The sequence below is a fragment of the Trachypithecus francoisi genome, unplaced genomic scaffold (genome assembly GCF_009764315.1).
Source record: "Trachypithecus francoisi isolate TF-2019V2 unplaced genomic scaffold, Tfra_2.0 Lachesis_group14, whole genome shotgun sequence".
In the NCBI taxonomy this organism is placed as follows: Eukaryota; Metazoa; Chordata; class Mammalia; order Primates; family Cercopithecidae; genus Trachypithecus; species Trachypithecus francoisi.
The window spans coordinates 9,208,585-9,229,018 of NW_022681459.1; positions in this window are offsets into that span (position 1 = coordinate 9,208,585).

The window sequence follows — 20,434 nt, forward strand, 5'->3', positions numbered from 1 at the left end:
CAGGCTGGAGTGCAGTGGCATCATCTCGGCTCACCGCAAGCTCTGCCTCCCTGGTTCATGCCATTCTCCTGCCTCAGCCTTCCAAGTAGCTGGGACTACAGGCGCCCGCCACCACGCCTGGCTAATTTTTTGTATTTTTAGTAGAGTCAGGGTTTCACCGTGTTAGCCAGGATGGTCTTGATCTCCTGACCTCGTGATCTGCCTGCCTCAGCCTCCCAAAGTGCTGGGATGACAGGCGTGAGCCACCCACACTCGGCCTGGCTCCCTATCTTATTTTGGTGTACTTTTTTCTTTCTCTTGCCTGTTTGCTCTGGCTAGGATGTCCAATACTATGTTGAATAGGTGTGGTGAGAGAGGACATCCTTGTCTTGTGTTGGTTTTCAAGGGGAAAGCGTCCAGCTTTTTCCCTTTCAGTATAATGTTGGCTGTGGGTTTGTCACAGATGGTTCTTATTATTTTGAAGTATGTTTCTTCAATAACTAGTTTACTGAGAGTTTTTATCATAAACGGACATTGAGTATCATTGAAATACTTTTCTGCATCTACTGAGACAATCATGGGTTTTTTTTTTTTATTTCTCTTTAAGTGATGAATCACTTTTGTTTATTTGCATATTTAAATCAACTTTGCATCCCAGGGATGAAGCCTACTTAATTGTGGTGGATAAGCTATTTGGGTTAGCTGGATTAGCTGGGTTCAGTTTGCCGGTATTTTGCTGAGAATTTTTGTTTTGATATTCATCAAGGAGATAGGCCTGAAGTTTTCTTTATTTGTTGTGTCTCTGCCAGGTTTTGGTATCAGGATGATGCTGGGCGCATAAAATGTATTAGGGAGGCGTCCCTCTTTCTTAATTTTTTGGAATAGTTCCTATAGGAATAGTACCAACTCTTCTTTGTACATCTTGTAGAATTTGGCTGTGATTCCATCTGGTCCTGGGCTTTTTTAGTTGGTAGGTTATTTACTACTGATTCCGTTTTGGAGTTTGTTATTGGTCTGTTCAGGGATTCAGTTTCATCCTAGTTTTGTCTTGGGAGGATATGTGTATCCAGGAATTTATCCATTTCGTCTAGATTTTCTAGCTTGTGTGCATAGAGGTATTCATAATATTTTCTAATTGTTATTTGTATTTTTGTAGGATGAGTGGTAATATCCTTCTTTCAATTGTTCTTTCTAATTGTGTTTATTTGGATCTTCTCTATTTTTTTCTTTATTAATCTAGCTAACAGTCTATTTAATTATATTACAACAACAACAACAAAAAAACCCTCCTGTATTTGTTGATCTTTTAGTGTTCCGTGTCTCAATTTTCTTTAGTTCGTGGCTGATTTTGGTTATTTTTTGTCTCCTGCTAGCTTTGGGACTGGTTTGCTCTTAGTTCTCTAGTTCCTTTAGTTGTGATGGTAGCTTGTTAAATTCAGATCTTTCTAACTTATTGATGTGGGCGTTTAGCGCTATAAATTTCCTCCTTAACACTGCTTAGCTGTGTTCCAGAGATTCTGATATTTTGTATCTTTGTGCTCATTAGTTTAAATTAAATGTTTGACTTCTGCCTTAATTTATTTATGCAAAAGTCATTCAGGAGCAGGTTATTTAACTTTCATGTAATTGTACGATTTTGAGGGATTTTCCTAATTTCGATTCTTAATTTTATTGCAGTCTCATCCAAGAGACTGGTTGATATGATATCAGTTCTTTTTGCATTTGCTGAGGATTGTTTTATGTCCAATTGTGTGGTCAGTTTTAGAGTATGCGCCATGTGGTGATGAGAAGAATGTATATTCTATTGTTTTGGTTGGAGAGTTTTATGGAGTCCTATTGTGTCCATCTGATCCTGTGCTGAATTGAGATCCTGAATATCTTTGTTAATTTTCTGCCTCTGTGATCTGTCTGATACTGTCAGTGGGGTGTTGAAGTCTCCCACTATTGTTATGCGGGAATCTAAGTCTCTCTGTAGGTCTCTAAAAACTTACTTTATGGCCAGGTGTGGTGGCTCACATCCATAATCCTAGCACTTTGAGAGGCCAAGACAGGTGGATAACCTGAGGTCAGGAGTTCGAGACCAGCCTGGCCAATATGGTGAAACCTCATCTCTACTAAAGATACAAAAATTAGCTGGGCATCATGGCGGGTGCCTGTAATCCCAGCTACTTGGGAGGCTGAGGCAGGAGAATCAACCTGTATCTGGGTGGTGGAGGTTGCAGTGAGTCAAGATTGCACCACTGCACTCCAGCCTGGGTGACAGAGTGAGACTCCATCTCAAAAAAAAAAAAAAATCCTACTTTGGAAAAACTAATAAACAAGGCATTAGAAACATTCAGGACTGATTGTTGCACAACAGCAGGATTTTGAAGACTGGATTCCATCCCAAATGCTATTTTGAACATCCTCAAAAGGATTGCCTTGCTACCACTAAAGCCCTGGCAATTTAGAACAGATGGTGACAAATCATTAACTGTCTTGTAATGATGACTCCAAAAGCCTTAGCATGGCCAGCGAAGTTCTATTCACTAAAACATTTCCATGGGTATTCAAACTTCTGAAGTTTTTGTTTTTTTTTAAAGATGACAGAATGTATATATTTTAATAGGAAATTAATGATTCTGTTGTGACCGAATATATCCTAAAAAGAAAGATACGAAAGGATATTCAATCTAAGGAAAATTCGTACGTTTGAGTAGTGACAGGGACTTGGTAATTGAAAAATAAAGAGTTAGATCAATGCCAGAGAAAAATTTTATGTTAACAGTTTCTGTGAATCGACTTTTACACTTAAGCTAACTGAAAATAGTTACTTTAAAATTTATTTCTAGTGATTATGTCTTCATTAATAATTTCAGTTGCATCTAATAGTTTCTTATTATATTTTGGTTTACTTTTTAGGAAAACAGCTACAGATTTCTACTTTCATCCTAAAGTCAGTCATTCACAGTATGTATGGTATTTTAAATTGGGCTTATCAAAATGCAAATTAACACAAACAACACCCACAATCCTTTGCAACTAAATGTTTCCTAAGTATGTCTATTTAATTATAATATTTTAGAAAGAAGTACTTATTTCTAATGTTAGAAACCTAACAGAAATGTACAGATATCTAGATACTTGGCTCAAATAACTCCAAACCCAAATAATTCTTAGCAGATGTTCTATTCATATATACATATATATACACACACACACATATATCTTTTTAGACAGAGTCTTGCTCTGTCGCCAGGCTGGAGTGCAGTGGCGTGATCTCAGCTCACTGCAACCTCCTCCTCTCCGGTTCAAGAGATTCTTCCGCCTCAGCCCCCCGAGTAGCTGGGATTACAATCACGCACTACTATGCAAAGCTACTTTTTTGTATTTTAGTAGAGACGGAGTTTCACTATGTTGGCCTGGATGGTCTCTATCTCCTAACCTCGTGATCCACCCACCTTGGCCTCCCAAAGTGCTGGGGTACAGGCGTGAGTCACCACACTTGGCCCATATTCTTTAAAAGACACGTGTTATCATTTTATTAAAGTGTTTTAAGTTTTTATATGAGTTTCTCTATTACGCCTAATTTAGATAACCATGAATCAATCTATCTTCCTTCTCACTCTTGTATTCTCCTTTCTCCTGCTCTTTCCACCTTTTCATCTGTATTCCTCAAACTCTAACAGCAGCACAGTTTTCTTAAGTCTGGTCCATGTGAAAATGAATAATATCTCAAACTTCAGAAACAGTCACAATAATAGAATTCAATTCAAAAAATAGAAGGATGATAATTAAAAGTAGCTTGTTAGACATTTGAGGAAAAGGACAAAAAGTAAATGGTTGATTTCCAGTTTGTTTGACAAAGAAAATAAATAAATAAATAAATGAAAACAGAAGAATAAAAGGATTAAATCTGTCCAACAAACCCTATTGTCTTCACTTTTACTAGCAGCTTTCAGGGTTATTGATTTTGACAAAAGGCTTCCCAAACGGAAGAAAGTCGTTCAGTTTTCTTTTTAACATTTGGAATTCAGTGTTTTCCCTTTATAGGTGTTCAGAATAGTTCTATCACAGACCGGTTGGCATGTAAAATTATTTCCAAGTGAACACCAACTAGACTTACGTGGAATGTTCATATTCAGGCACATGCTTCATATCATTGCCCACATCCAAAACATTTTTGTCAGATATTCTGTTCAGTTTATTAATCCTTTCATATTTGTATTCCATAAACTTGTCCAATAAGATTGTCTTGTATTTAATAATCATAACAATCAAAACGTTCTTATCCATGTCTCTTTTCTGTTTAAAATGAAGTTCCTTTGGTCTTTTTCTCCGGCATATGTGCTCTATGATACTAATAGTTTCTCTAACATATGAGGAATCACTCTTTAGGTTATTTTCTTTTAAACAGATTCACAATCTTTACCTTTTTATATACACACATATGCATTACAGAAATATTTACTCTTCTATAAAAATGTTGCATACAATCAAGATGCAAACAATTTGCCTACCATTTCCAGATAGTTTAGTTTGTTCCTAACATTACAATATGTGGTAAGATGGTATTGAAAGAAAGAATCTACAGAATGTTTTACAATAATTTTATGAGAAATTACTAATGAGAGCGGTGAGGAAGGAAAAATCCAAAAGTAGTTGGAAGAAAAAAATGTAAAAATAATCACAAGCATTTATCACAAAAAAAGTTCCTATTCAGTTTTCAAGAGTGCTGTATGGAAAAATAATTAACATTAACTTATTCTCTTCCTACTGCCTATAATAGGTCATCATGAGGCAGAAAATTCTGTCAGAAACAAATGGTGAAACTGATGACATATTGGAACACAAATGTTATGGTTTGAATGTCTCCTCCAAAACTCCTGTTGCAATTGAATTCCTATTGTAACAATATGAACAAAGAAGACCTTGAAGAATGATTCGGTCGTGAGGGTTCTGTGCACTCACCTGCTCTTCTGTCATTTTATGATGCGGTGACAAGGTCCTCACCATATGTGGCCACTGAATATTAAACTTTCAGCCTCCAGAACCATGAATCAAATAAACTTCTATTGTTTATAAGTTAACCAGTTTGTGGTATTCTGCTAGAGCAGCAGAAAATTAAACAAGACAACAAACAAGGGAAGAAGAATTCAATCCTTTGTTCATGAAAATTTTTTAATGTGGAAAATAAATGTTTATTACAAAGAAAGAATGTGTACATAGAGTGAAACATATAGAGTGATATTTCTGTTCTTCTAGTCTTCTTTGTTTCAAAACCAAGGGTGTTATACTACACAGAAACAGCTTTGGTTTTACATTTTTGTCCCGATTTATTTATTTTTTTCTAGTTTAACTTAAAAATCAATAGTGTCAAGGAAAAGGTGAGAGGAAAATAAGCTAATCAACACTTAGAAGGTGACAAGTAGGTAATTTAACCCATGATATCTTACTGGAATCCCAGTAAAGAAGGAATTATCACAAATTGCATCTTTATCTCTTACAACTACACAGTCAGGTAATTTATTTTTAAGTAGTAAATTTTTTATTATCTTAACAAGAATGTCACCAAATATATTCTTTTCTTTTTTCTTTCTTTCTTTTTTTTTTTGAGTCTTGCTTTGTCATCTAGTCTGCAGTGCAGTGAAACAATCTCAGGTCACTGCAACCTCCGCCTCCCAGATTCAAGCGATTCTCCTGCCTCAGTCCCCTGAATAGCTGGGACTACACGGAGCCTGACATCACGCCCAGCTAAGTTTTGTATTTTCAGTAAAGATGGGGTTTCACCATGTTCGTCAGGGTGGTCTCGAACACCTGACCTCGTGACCCATCCGCCTTGGCCTCCCAAAGTGTTGGGATTCCAGGCAGGAGTCACCGTACCAGGCCCACATATTTTCTAAGATTAAAAGTGGCATCCAATTTGCTGGTAATTATGAAATGAATAATTAATTGAATTTTTAAAAATTTCAATACCTATCTTTCTGTTTAGAAAGTATACTTCACATTTTTTGATAATCCCTTTCATTGCTTTATTCATGTCGTAGAATTGGGGGAAAAAGATAAATCTGTTTTCTTGTTCAAATAGTAACAGAAAATTTATTCACATTAAAGATTAAAATGTTTCTTTAAAAAAGCAAAGTCAACTATGCATTTCTCAATGCAATTATTTAAATGTAAATGTGCTAAAATACACTTGACTACCATTTATTTACTTTGTATTATTTTTATAAAGAAAATAAGCGCATCTAATTAATGACTAACGTACTCCTCAAGAAGCCTTTTAAACTTTTACCACAGTAAATGTAACATTCTTAATCTCTTTGACAATCTGAATAGCCCTAACCTCAAAATAAGATGTAAAGCATTGGTTCTTTGTTGTTGCTTACAAATATATGTAGGAATTCTGTGATCAAAACATAACTAATCTCATAAATTTACAACAAATCAAAGAGTCAATCCCATGTCATATAGCGTAGGTCAAATATTAAAGAGGTTGTCAGATCAGTTCTTCAAGAGAGTTTTAAAATGTACTAGCATTTAAGTACTATTGTAGGAGAGGCAAAGGAAGATAGGACTCAACCTCCTGCCAGGAAAGAATATTTATTTTTTTCTTAGTAGTGGATATTCTCAGTATTATTGATATTTCATATGTTTTAGACCATCAAAAATATAAGTAAGAAAAAAGTGATGGGATTAAAAAACTAGCTGTCTCAATTGGTGCTATATCTCTAGGATACTGAAAATTTTAAAAAATATGGATAAGAACAGACATAGCTACTGCAATGGCCCATTAGCGATTTTTAAAATTTTTTATCTTAATTTTGATTTTTTAACATTTTAAACAATTTCAATCATCTTTAAATTTAGTTACCTGAAAAATGAAAATAACTAAATGCTAAAAAGTAATTATTTAAAAGATTTTTTTTTTTTTGAGACGGAGTCTTGCTCTGTCGCCCGGGCTGGAGTGCAGTGGCCGGATCCTGGCTCACTGCAAGCTCCGTCTCCCGGGTTCACGCCATTCTCCTGCCTCAGCCTCCCAGGTAGCTGGGACTACAGGCGCCCGCCACCTTGTCCGGCTAGTTTTTTGTATTTTTTAGTAGAGACGGGGTTTCACCGTGTTAGCCATTTTTTTTTTTTTTTTTTTTTTGAGATGGAGTCTCGCTGTTGCCCAGGCTGGAGTGCAGTGGCACGATCTCAACTCACAGCAGGCTCCGCCTCCCGGGTTCACCATTCTCCTGCCTCAGCCTCCCGAGTAGCTGGGACCACAGGCGCCGCCACCACGCCCGGCTAATTTTTTGTATTTTTGGTAGAGACGGGGCTTCACCGTGTTAGCCAGGATGGTCTCCATCTCCTGACCTCGTGATCCACCTGCCTTGGCCTCCCAAAATGCTGGGATTATAGGCATGAGCCACTGCGCCCAGACTAAAAGGTTTTTTTTAAAGCATGCACAACACTGAAAGAAAGTATAAGATCTTTAAATACCAAATATGAAATGTCAACATACATTTAAAGAGCCTGCTGAAGCCAGGGACTACCATAAGCCAGCTACCAGTCACTGCATCATAACGGGAAGAGTTTTCATGGTTGCGCTGGTAGGAAGAGATTGGGCATACGGCCAAATTATCAAAAACGGAGAGTCTATGCCAACAAAACCCTCAGTGAAAGACGGTCTACCAGGTGAAGCAAAAAACAAAGGAAACAACTTATATACAAACGGAAAGAAAGTGACACTTGCCTCTAGTTTCTGAATGACTGATAAGGTTTTCTTTGGGAATTCTTAAAGAGTAGTTTGACTCACGCCTGTAATCCCAGCACTTTGGGAGGCTGAGGAGGGCGGATCACGAGGTCAGGAGATCGAGACCATCCTGGCTAACACGGTGAAACCCCGTCTCTACTAAAAATACCAAAAATTAGCCGGGTGAGGTGGCGGGCGCCTGTAGTCCCAGCTACTCGGGAGGCTGAGGCAGGAGAATGGCGTGAACCTGGGAGGCGAAGCTTGCAGGGAGCCGAGATCGCACCACTGCACTCCAGCCTGGGTGACAGAGCGAGACTCGGTCTAAAACAAATAATAATAAATTAAAAAAAAAAAAAAAAAAAAACAGCAGTTGGCATCCCTGAGTTTGAGGTCAATGTGCACACTATGTGACACATGCAAGGAATGTCAATATGATAAATTTTGTTTAAAATGTCCCATATTGCCCACAATCCTATTCAGAGAACGAATTAAAACTTTCTCTGCAGGAATAAATCCTAAAACAGACTAGTTAAAATTTTGCAAGATAAAGTTCAAATAAGCATGTTTTAAACGAACAAAAAATCATACCGTAAGCCAACTCTATTTATTCAACACTATTTCAACAAATTTTATTTGAGTACTTGATACTAGGTACTGTTCTAGATTCTAAGAATGCTATAGTAAGCAACAAAGAAAAATTAATCCCTGCACGTATGGGTTGCAGATTCTAGTGAAGAAGATAAACAGAAAATTCTATCTATAATTGCATGGTATTACATGTTTAAAGATAATAGCTTTTGTGTGAGTCAAGGTTCGCCAGAGAAACAGAAGCAATAGAATATATATACATTTATGAGGGAATTTCCTAATGGGAATTGGCTCAAGCGATTATGGAGGATGAGCAGTTCTACAATATGTTGTCTTCAAGCTGGAGAACCAGAACCCCTGGGGGTGTCATTCAGTTTGAGTCTAAGGGATGGAGAACCGGGGGAGCCAATGTTGTCACTCAGCCTGAGGGCAGAGGCTTGAGAATCAGAAGCTTCCATGTATGGCGGCAGGAGAAGATGGATGTCTTAGCTCAAGAACAAAGAGCAAATTTGCTCTTCCTGTGGACAATTTGTTATACTGATCCCTCAACAGGTTAGATGATGCCCAACCAAATTTATGAGGGCATATCTTCTTTTCAGTTTCCTGATTCAAAAGCTAATCTCTTCCAGAAACACACTCCCAGTCACACCCAGAATAAAAAAGGTTTACAAGCTTCTGGACATCCCTTAACCCAGTCAAACTGATACAGAAGGGTAACCATCACAAGTCCATCCTGTGTCAAATTGGCACCCAAGTGTATTTTATTATGCCATACTTAATCTCCCAGTAAAGATAATAACAAAGTCACCCAATATGATACAACTATCCTTTGTACAACCAAAAATACACTACTCTTTTTGGCAGAAAAGAAAACAAAATTTTAAGTATGTTTACACTTCAATAGCGCAGTATTGCTGTACGTGCCCATCTATATGGCTTGGTAGGTCAGATAACACCTATAAACCATATTTTGTCAATTATCTGATTATTCCGTAACCCAGCAAGTTGACACATAAAATTAACCATTCCAGCTTCTATGGGAAATTTTGGGTGGGTTAAATGCAATGTATTGAGCTAGAGGGACAACATAATGAATAAAAATCAATAGAAACAAGCAAACAGTTCTCCAAGGACTTCTGCTATTGAGAATATCAAATAGTAAATTAAATAGCAAATTAAACAGACAAGACCGAAAACAGAATGAGAGAGAGACAGGCAGACAGATAGAGGACAGACAGAGGAAGATGGAGAAAAATTTGAACAAATTAAATAGATTTCACCACATATTACAGAGGAAAAGGGCTATGAAATACTTAAACAAAAGATGTTTTAATATATGCTTCTCATATAAACTAATCAAGTAGATGATTTCAGGATAACATATGAAAGAGAAGCAATATTGCATGTGTGTGTGTGTGTGAGTGTGTGTGTGTGTGTGTATACGCTCTTTGAGAATTTTCTAGGACTGAAGAAATCCATGATGCAGGAAGCACAATATCTGTTCATTAGCACTAATGGAAATACCTTAGTAACTAGATAAATAATAGTATCACTAGAGAGTAATTTATGAAGCAAGATCTGTTGAATTATCTTCAAAAATGATAACAAGGCTGACAAGCAATTTCTCAACAATGAAAAAAGAAGCCAAAAGTCAATTAGAGAATGTCTTCCAGATGCTGAAAGAAAATGTTCATCCAGTAGAACCATGTATTTATGGCAGGACGAATAAATAATTTCAATGATTCCTTAGAATATGTTTTATTTGATAGAAAATGACTTAATTGTTGTAGAAAAAAATCATGGCTTGTCTGGGGTTACCATAAAAGTTTCTTTTATCAATTTCAGCAAGAGTTTCCCAATGCAAGTTCCGCAAAGTTATTGAAGGCAGGACACACTTCGAAAGTCACTTCCAGACGTTCGTTAACCAGTGAACATGTCCACAGGAACATAAATATGACATTTACAGAATGGCAGTGTCAGGTCCAGGTGTTCTGGGTCATTACATATAATGTTACTATTGCACAGTTCCACATTAATAATTGCAGTTGATTAAAATTAGGCCTTTCTATTGTTTACAGACTTTATTAATTGTTATGCTTATTACACTAATCAATTTAATTAAAATTTTTGAATTAGGGCAAAACAGAAACATTTTCAGAAGAAAAAAGTATAAAGAAGTCATTTAGAACTGTAAGAGGTTCACTAAAAGTCAGTGAATACATTTCAAAATGAAAAAAGGTTTCTCAGAATGAATATGTACAATTCAATACAGAACGTCTAACAAAGGAATAAGTTAATCTCTAAATAAATAAAAACATTAGTTGATAGTATAAAAACACACACAAAAAAGTTCTGAATTATGATGATACTCAGCAGGACCAGATTAAGTTACTAGGCAATACAAGTAAATAAACCGGTACAAAGGGGGAATGGGTGAGTGAGAATGTCCTTTATTTTCCTTGTGTTGTTTGGAAGGGGAGTAAATATATATGTTAAATGAGTAGTAGGTTAAGTCTACGTGTTATATTATTAAACGTGTCACTAAAGAAAAAAATGGACTTTAGGATTACAAACCTTAAAAATGGAATCAATTTAGCAGAAGGAAGAATAATAAAAAGCACACATTTAAGTGGTAGAAATGTACACATATGTAAGTAATCACAATCAATGTAATTGGACTAAATGTATTTTTTGTAATAACGATTGCAACTGGATAGAAAACATTACACTTCATTCTTCTTTAGAAGAGACATTCTAAAACAGATCAACAGATAAAGGTAAAAAGTAAAAAGAAGGAAAGCAAAACTGATGAATAAAAAGGGCAAACATTAAAAACATTTAAGCTAGTTAGGGAAAACAAAGAAAATAAGCTCTAACCATAAAGTGGTAATAAAAATAAAAATTTAAAAAATGACTGCAGGCCAGACGCAGTGGCTCACATCTGTAATCCCAGCAGTTTGAGAGGCCGAATTGGGCGGATCACAAGGTCAAGAGATAGAGACCATCCTGGCCAACATGATGAAACCTTGTCTCTACTAAAAATACAAAAATTAGCTTGGCATGGTGGCATGTGCCTGTAGCTACTTGGGAGGCTGAGGCAGGAGAATCTCTTGAACTCGGGAGGTGGAGGTTGCAGTGAACTGAGATGGTGTCACTGCACTCCAGCCTGGGTGACAGAGAGAGACTCTGCCTCAAAAAAAAAAAAAAAAAAAAAGACAGCAAACTCTGAGACTGAGAAGAAGAAAAAATAAAAGATAATTTAAAATAATGAATGAGGAAAAACTTAGAAGAAAGGTAAAAAGGTCGGGGGAGACAGCCATAAATACATAAGAGTCACAGCAAGAGTGGGAGGCAGAGGGTCGGGGGTTGACTTATGAAAAATAGTTTCAGTAGTGAATGATAAGATAACAAGGAGGCATTATGAACAGTGTCACACTCGTACATTTTAATATTTAGTTGTAACAGAAAATACACTAATTTTTCAAAGTAATTTTAGCAAACAGAAAACTCAATTTGTATATAAACATTAAAAACCTGTATTCAGTGATTTAATTTATAGAACCAGCTCACAAGGTTATAAATGTTAATTCCTCCATGGCGTGATCTCAGCTCACTGCAACCTGCCTCCCAGGTTCAGGCGATTTTCCTGCCTCAGCCTCCCAAGTAGCTGGGATTACAGGTGCCCACCACCAGGCCTGGCTAATTTTTTTGTATTTTTAGTAGAAACGGGGTTTCACCATGTTGGCCAGGCTGCTTTTGAACTCCTAACATCAAGTGATCTGCCTGCCTTGTTCTCCCAAAATGCTACAATTACAGGTGTGATCCACTGCACCTGGCCAAGAAAGAAACTACTCTAACGTAAACCTATCCCGATTATTTTTAAAAAGGAGAAAATCTGTTAATTTTATAAAAATCTATAGCAAGTATCATAGCCACTGTTGAAACATAAAAGACATTTCATTTGACTTAAGAAAAGTTTAAAAATGTAGCTATTATTCTATTATAATGTAGGAAAATCTTGGAGCATACAATTATACATTAAATTATAGCACAGAATAAAATTACAAATTATTACAAGAAGAAATCAATATTTCATAACATTTAGGAACAGTTTAAAAAGTAGATCAGACATCAAACATTCCATTGTTTAACTTGGTGATTTTTTTTTCAAATATTAGTCATTCATTTGAATTTCATAAATTCTGATAAAATTTCTATTTGTCAATATAAATGATTTTATTTTAACACTCCAATTTCTTAGCTGTGATAGCTGTATAATTTACTGATGCAAATTTAAAATGCATTCAGGAAATAGATTTTCTTATGAAGAGTCAACATTTTTATCTGAAGGTATTAATCTATGCAGTAATTATAATCAGGGAAAATAAATTTTAAAACTCAGTGGCATTTTATAACCATTTATAAGAGTCTCAATTTTTTACAAAAAGTCAAAGTAGATATTTAGCAGAAGAGATTACATGTGTGGTTGGGTGTAGGTGTGAAGTACATACTGAGACATTCACACATGGATCTCTTTAAAAGTGCTATGTTTATAATTGAAAAGGAAATTATATAATATTGACCCCATTACAATATTCAAATAATATTCATGATTATCCCATTTTGAATATTGTGCTTTCTTACGCAACAGTATCACCAAGCATGATTCTATACGCTAAATATTTAAGGTTTTGTTTTGTTTTTGTTTTTTGGGGGGACAACGTCTCACTCTGTTGCCCAAGCTGGAGTGTTGTGGCACAATTACAGTTCACTACAGTCTAGACCTCCCCAGGCTCAGGTTATCCTCCCACCTCAGTCTCCTGAGAAGCTGGGACTACAAGTACATGCCACCATGCCCAGCTAATTTTTGTATTTTCTGTAGAGACAGGGTTCCACCATGCTGTCGGAGCTAATCTCCATCACCTGGCTTCGTGCAGTCCTCCTACTCTGCCTCCCAAAGTGCTGGGATTACAGGCATGAGCCGCCTTGCCCAGCCAGCGTTATTCAGGATTTCATAAGGTAATTATAACTCATTTCTATTACTTATGCCATATTTTATATCATTTTAAAATAGTTATCATTTTACTACGTTAATTGTAATCAGAGTATGTTATTTTACATTTTTTTCATTTTCTTAATCACATTATTCTTTTCTGTCACTCTCTCTAGATCTTGCTGATTTCCACAATCAGGAAATATAGCAGCATATTGCTCCAAACAACTAAGTTCAAATGCACAGACATTCTGAGTAATGTCTATCTGAAATTTTCTTTGAGGAAAGTTATGCTGGAATCCATTTAAGATGAAAACTTTAAAAGGTACATGGTAAACTTTGCATTAAGTATGTGTCTGAATTTTATCTTTTTGATTTCCCTCTTTGCTCCAGAAGTTTGAAGCAATTAATTTTGAACATTAAAATATATTTATGTTTGAAAAATCTTAATATGTTTAAACAGATAATGATTCTTATGTATTCTAGTTCCACATCTAAAAGATAACTCCACAAGTTTAATTTTCTGTGAAGTTTATATTCTACCAGATGTTTACATTAATCCAAAAGAACCTTTGACGATTTTCTTTTATAATTAAGTCCAACATCAATAAGCATTTTGACAGGATATCAAAGTAATTTTTATTCACCGTACCAACTCCAGAAACATTTAAAAAAAAAAAAAAGAGCTAAAAGGCAAGAATGACCACTAATGTTAACCTGTTTCTACAATCTAATATAAAATGTGAAACAATGGGAGAATTTAAAAGACACTAAAATAATGGGAGGAGCTGTTACTATTTTGTGTTGGGTAATCAAATAAATACCTACACAATATTCTCAAAGTTCTTTTTTTTTCGCTTTTTTGTAATTTTTAAAATTTGTGTGGGTACATAGTAGGTGTATATGTTTATGGGGTGCATGAGATGTTTTGTTACAGGCATGTGATGTGAAATAAGCATCATGGGAAATGGGGTATCCATCCCCTCGAGCATTTATCCTTTGAATTCTAAATGAGGTAAGTAATCAGTTGAGAGGTGTATGGAGAAGTGGGAAGAACTTCTAAAACAAGAGAAAAGCATATGAAAGCATGGTAGAGAAAACTCCCTGCGTATATAAAATAAGCTGCATCTATTTCATTTGCCTTCCCAGACCCATTCCCCTCTGCCAGTTTGGAGCTCCCAGAGGCTATACCTGTAACTATACTTATAAACTTTAGGGGGAGCTCTAACAAAGGCTCACCCAGGAGGAGCAGCGTGTCTTCCTAGTTCTAAATTACACAGGCACAGTCATCAGTGCTGTCAGATGCTATTTTGTTCACAGGAAAAGACAGGGGCTCATTGAACTAATCTTTTCTAAAAAATATAGTGATTCAGGCAAAGACATGGGCACCTGTGCTCTGAGCTGCTTATTGTCTTCAGGGCATTCTTCTGAAGGGCTGTGCTTAGTCACTGAGATGGGGGCTTTGTGAAATTCTGCTGGCAAAGGATTTTGTGATATCCTGCTGGCAAGCAGAATGGTGAAACATGGTCTCTCATGTTTGCGACTTGTTCTCACAATACCGCATCTCACCCTTGTTCTTTCAAGCCTAGGGGTAGGAATTCTCTGCCTCCTTCCATGGTTTTTAGCTACAGCAGTTTTCTGAATCCCTATTAAATATATATATGTGTGTGTATATATATATGTTTATATATATATTTATATTTATATCTGAGCCAAAAGTAAATAAAAGACCACGTGTAATCCCATCCTAACCAAAAGGGACTGTTGTCTGTAGCAGACGATTTAAAAAAATAATAATTTATTAAAATATTTATGAATGGAATACTTTCTACTTAATAACTAAGTTGTTTAGTTGGGGGATTTCTTCCAAGTAAGGGGAGAATTTATTCATATATCTATGTAGTGAGACGCAGCTACTGTCTTAGCAGAAAAGAAAAGAAAAACCCTTAGATAATTATGGTGGACATAAACATTCAGCACTCCCTTCACCCCAAATGTAGTTATGTTTGAATCCCTGGACTCTGTGAGTATGTTTTTTACATGGCAAAAGAAGTTTTGTAGGTGTGATTATGTTTAAGAACCTGGAAATGGGAAGACTTTCCTGGATTATCCAGGTGTGCCCAATCTAACATGAGTCTTTAAAAGCAAAGAACCTTTCACAATCATGGTCAGAGAGAGAGAGATAACTAAGGAAGTAATAACCGGGGAATTTGACTTTGCTGGCTTAGAAGAGGGAGGTAAGGGCCACGAGCCAAGGAATACTGGTGAGCTCTAGAAGCTGAAAAAGGCAAGGAAATGAATTCTCTGAAGTTTCCAGGAATGATTTTAACTTGAGACCCATTTTACACTTCTTGTATACAGAAGATATGTTTATTGGTTTAATGCACTCAATTTGTAATAATTTGTTATAACAGCAATAGCAAATGAATAAAACAATGGTAGCGATGATGCTTATGCTGATTATCAGAAGGGACATTGATAAATGTAATGTATTTATAATTCACTGAAGCCAGAGAAAACTGTGAGGCTCTTCAGTGACTTCAGATAATTTTTTTTTACACCATGACTCTTCTTTTGTCTGACATTTTAAAAAAGTGTGTGAAAACATAGTATTTTTAAATATGACTTCATCTACTTTGCATCCACCAGAATATCCTCAAATATTTTTGTTGTGTAAATGGGGCCTTGCTACAATTTTAGTGGTGATGAAGTAATTTTGTTACTGTCTATATAAAAGATTTTCTAGGAAGGGAGAAGCAAATGACTATCCATCACAGATATGAAGGTTACTAATACTTTATAATTTAAAATAAAATTTTCTGAATTGCAACCCAGGTAATCCAAAACAATTTACATTTCCACAAGTAGTGCATGAGTGGCAACGGTCTCATGCTTTTGCACTAATTAATATGATTGCTTTTCAAACTTTGCAAATTTGGTGAGTTAAAATAAAATGTCAAGTAGAATTACTTAATTCTGATTGATATCATTCATTTATAATCTTTCTTATTGAATATTTGAAATTATTTCAAAAAGTTTTGTAAATAGGTAATTTCAGCCTAGTGAAAAGATTGTAAATACAGTATTCAAGGTAACTCATGTTTGAAACATGCAAAACTTTCATAGAAAGAGGTGAAGTAGGGAAAAGGCAAACAAAAAACGGTGGTTTTTAATAACTTTAAATTGCTGGATTAATGAGATGATATATTAAATTTGAGAGAAAGTGAAACAGAGAAAGATGTTTCATACAAGTTGCATGTGTAAACAATACAGTTTTGGATGAATGGTCTCCTTCATTTTATGTACCTAGGGAAGATTCTTTTTGCGGTGAAAGAATATTCAAACACAGGAAACACTTATGGTCAATATATTGAAAGACCTGGGAGAAATACTCACTTTTCTATTGTCCTTATAAATTTAACTCAAGCTACTAATTGTTAATCTGTTTATCAGTAATTATCATATCAATAACTTATAAATATAAAAGTTTTAAATTTTCAAAAATATACAAATAGGTTTTTAAATCTGCAACACAATGCACTGAAATAAATATTACTGAATTCATAGAAGAAACTCATTATTTACTTAAAAAGAGTTTGCTGTTGTATTTACATGAATCAGTAGCAAATATCTTTGTTTCAACTTGGATTCTCTAAAACCACAATACAATAATTCCCCACTTCCTTAACCATGGCAGACACATTCCAAGATCACCAGTGGTTGCCTGAAACCAAGCATAGTACTAAACCTTATATATACTATATATTCTTCTCTATATACATACCTATTATAAAGTTTAATTTATAAGTTAGGCTACCATAGGAGATTAACATATAAAATAGAACAATGATAAAAATATACCATAATAAAACTAATGTGAACATGGTCTCTCTTTCTTCCTTTCTCTTTTTCTTTTTTCTCCATATGATTGACCATGGGTATGGTAAATGAAGCTATGGAAAACAGAAACATGGATAAGGGAAGACTATCCAAGTCTAAGAAGAAAAAATGAATAGTTGATTTGAATAGTTTAAAAACATTTTATGGCAGTGCTATATAATGAAGTGATCCACATAAACTCATAAACTACAGTAACTCACTATAATCTGTATTTTACTACACTTTTCAGTAGTCCATGGTGTTCTCTTGATCATATACTTGTCTCAAAACATGAGTATGGGTAATACAAACACATAAATATTACAATATTACAATAGTCAGGCAGACATGAGCAGCGCAGGAGAGCCCCTTTCCCCTCCACATGCCAAACAGGAATGTCAGGCAACCATCAGGTGAGGGTCAGGCAGTTGTTAACTGAATCTCTAAAATAATAATTGGTCACAGGCAGCACCTGGAAAAGGCAGTCTCCCGGCCGGGCGCGGTGGCTCATGCCTGTAATCCCAGCACTTTGGGAGGCCGAGGTGGGCGGATCATGAAGTCAGGATCCTGGCCAAGACGGTGAAACCCTGTCTCTACTAAAAATATAAAAATTAGCTGGGCATGGTGGCGGACGCCTGTAGTCCCAGCTACTCAGGAGGCTGAGGCAGGAAATTGCTTGAAGCCGGGAGGCGGAGCTTGCAGTGAGCCCAGATCGCACCACTGCACTCCAGCCTGGGCAACACAGTGAGACTCCATCTCAGTAAAAAAAAAAAAAAGAAAGAAAGAAAGAGGCCGGGCGCGGTGGCTCAAGCCTGTAATCCCAGCACTTTGGGAGGCCGAGACGGGCGGATCACGAGGTCAGGAGATCGAGACCATCCTGGCTAACACCCCGTCTCTACTAAAAAAAAAAAACACAAAAAATTAGCCGGGCGAGATGGCGGGCGCCTGTAGTCCCAGCTACTCGGGAGGCTGAGGCGAGAGAATGGCGTAAACCCGGGAGGCGGAGCTTGCAGTGAGCTGAGATCCGGCCACTGCACTCCAGCCTGGGCGACAGAGCGAGACTCCGTCTCAAAAAAAAAAAAAAAAAAAAAAAAAAAAAAAAAGAAAGAAAGAAAGGCAATCTCCCTATAGATAGAAAAAACCTGAAACTGGTGATCAGCAGCTTCCAGATAAGATCTCAGGAATAGGACAAGTGGGCTCACACATGCACACTAAGAGGCAAAATGGCAATGTTTAACCGGTATAGGACTTTCCAGGGACTTTCCCTTTGCACCAGTAAAGGGAAGAATGCCTCAAGTGAGCATGTGTACAACTCCAGTAAGCACATTGCGCATGCTCCCCTCCCAAGTGCTAGCAGGCCGTCCTGCTTGCAGACAACCCACCCCAAGGGAAGAATCAGGGGAGAAAGGAGGCAAGACCCTGGAAGCAGGCCGACATATAAAAACCCCAAGTCAAAAGGACAGACCCCGCACTGCGCTTATCCTTCAAGTCGCCTGCTTGGTCCTCTCCCAAGTGTACTTTACTTCCTTTCATTTCTGCTCTAAAGCATTTTTTTCTTTCTTTCTTTTTTTTTTTGGAGACAGTCTTGCCCTGTAGCCAGGCTGGAGTGCAGTGGCGCGATCTCGGCTCACTCCAACCTCCGCCTCCAGGGTTCAATCCATTCTCCTGCCTCAGCCTCCTGAACAGCTGGGACTACAGGTGCCTGCCACCATGCCCAGCTAATTTTTCTATTTTTAGTAGAGACGGAGTTTCGCCATATTGGCCAGGATGGTCTCAATCTCTTGACCTTGTGATCCGCCCGACTCAGCCTCCCAAAGTGCTGGGATTACAGGCCTGAGCCACCGTGCCCGGCCCTATTTCTGCTCTAAAGCTTTTTGATACATGTTCACTCCTGCTCTAAAATGTGCCTCAGCCTCTCCTTCCTCCTTGCCCCTCAGTAGAATTCTTTCTTCTGAGGGGCAAGAATTAAGGTTCTTGCAGACCTGTATAGATTCACTGCCAGTAACTCAGATACCCACCACTGATAACAGAAACATTTGTTTTTTTCATATTTTGTTTATGAATGTGCTCTGAAAATCACAATTATAGAAGCCCTTTTCACAGGTCATAAAAGACCCATAGGAAAATATAAACAAACAAAAGGTAAAGCAACTGAGATACTGTCACTAACACAGAAATGATAAACTCTATAATTCTCTTAACCTGCAGATTTGTTTCACATTGTAGATGTTAAATGACATATAATGATTATAGTTATCCACTGTCATACTTGGAGAGATTATTTAATTATGCTATATGCTACATTTTCACATGAATGAATTAAGAAAGATGTTACGGCCAAATGCACAGCATTGCCCACAGCTGCTTAGATAAGTAAATAAATCAAACAATTATTTCCTAATCACACTAGCAACCATGGATAGCTCACGAAAAGGCAAGCAGTAGTAATCACCTCCTTAGGCAAGGTGTTTAATTTATCATGGTGGCAGTATGAAATGCATGTCTCTGCAAAGAATCTCAGTGAAATAGCCTCTAAAGCAGGGCCAGTTATAGTCTACTATTAGTATAGTAATGCAATAAGAAAAATTCAAAAGGTGCAATTGAAGTATTTAAGAAAAACTACTAGTGATTAAACATGCTTGATGCAGTGGTACAGTCAATTATTTCTGAAGTTTTATTTTTATTTTATTTTATGTATTTATTTATTTATTTATTTTTGAGACAGATTCTTGCTCTGTCATCCAGGGTAGAGTACAGTGGTACCATCTTTGCTCACTGCAACCTCTGCCTCCTGGGTTCAAGCGATTCTTTTGCCTAAGTCTCTTAAGTAGCTGGGATTAAAGGCACCCACCACCACGCCTGGCCAATTTTTGTATTTTCAGTAGAGACAAGGTTTCCCCATGTTGGTCAGGCTGGTCTCAAACTCCTGACCTCAAGTGATTCACCCGCCTCAGCCTCCCAAAGTGCAAAAATTACAGGTGTGAGTCACCGCACTCAGCCTATTTAAGTTTTAAATGTAAATATCTGTGGTTCACAATATAGACAGCCAATAAATAGGCTCAATAGAAAAATAAAATTTGATTAAAACTAACTCTATCCCCAGGGAATTGGCTTTCTTCAGCATGTTTCTAGTAAGACTAGGACAGAATATAGCTGAACAAGTTAACAGATATCTAGCATACTCTCCCAATCACAAGCCATTCTTTTTTTTTTTTTTTTTTTTTGAGACGGAGTCTCACTCTGTTGCCCAGGCTGGAGAGCAGTGGCGCGATCTCAGC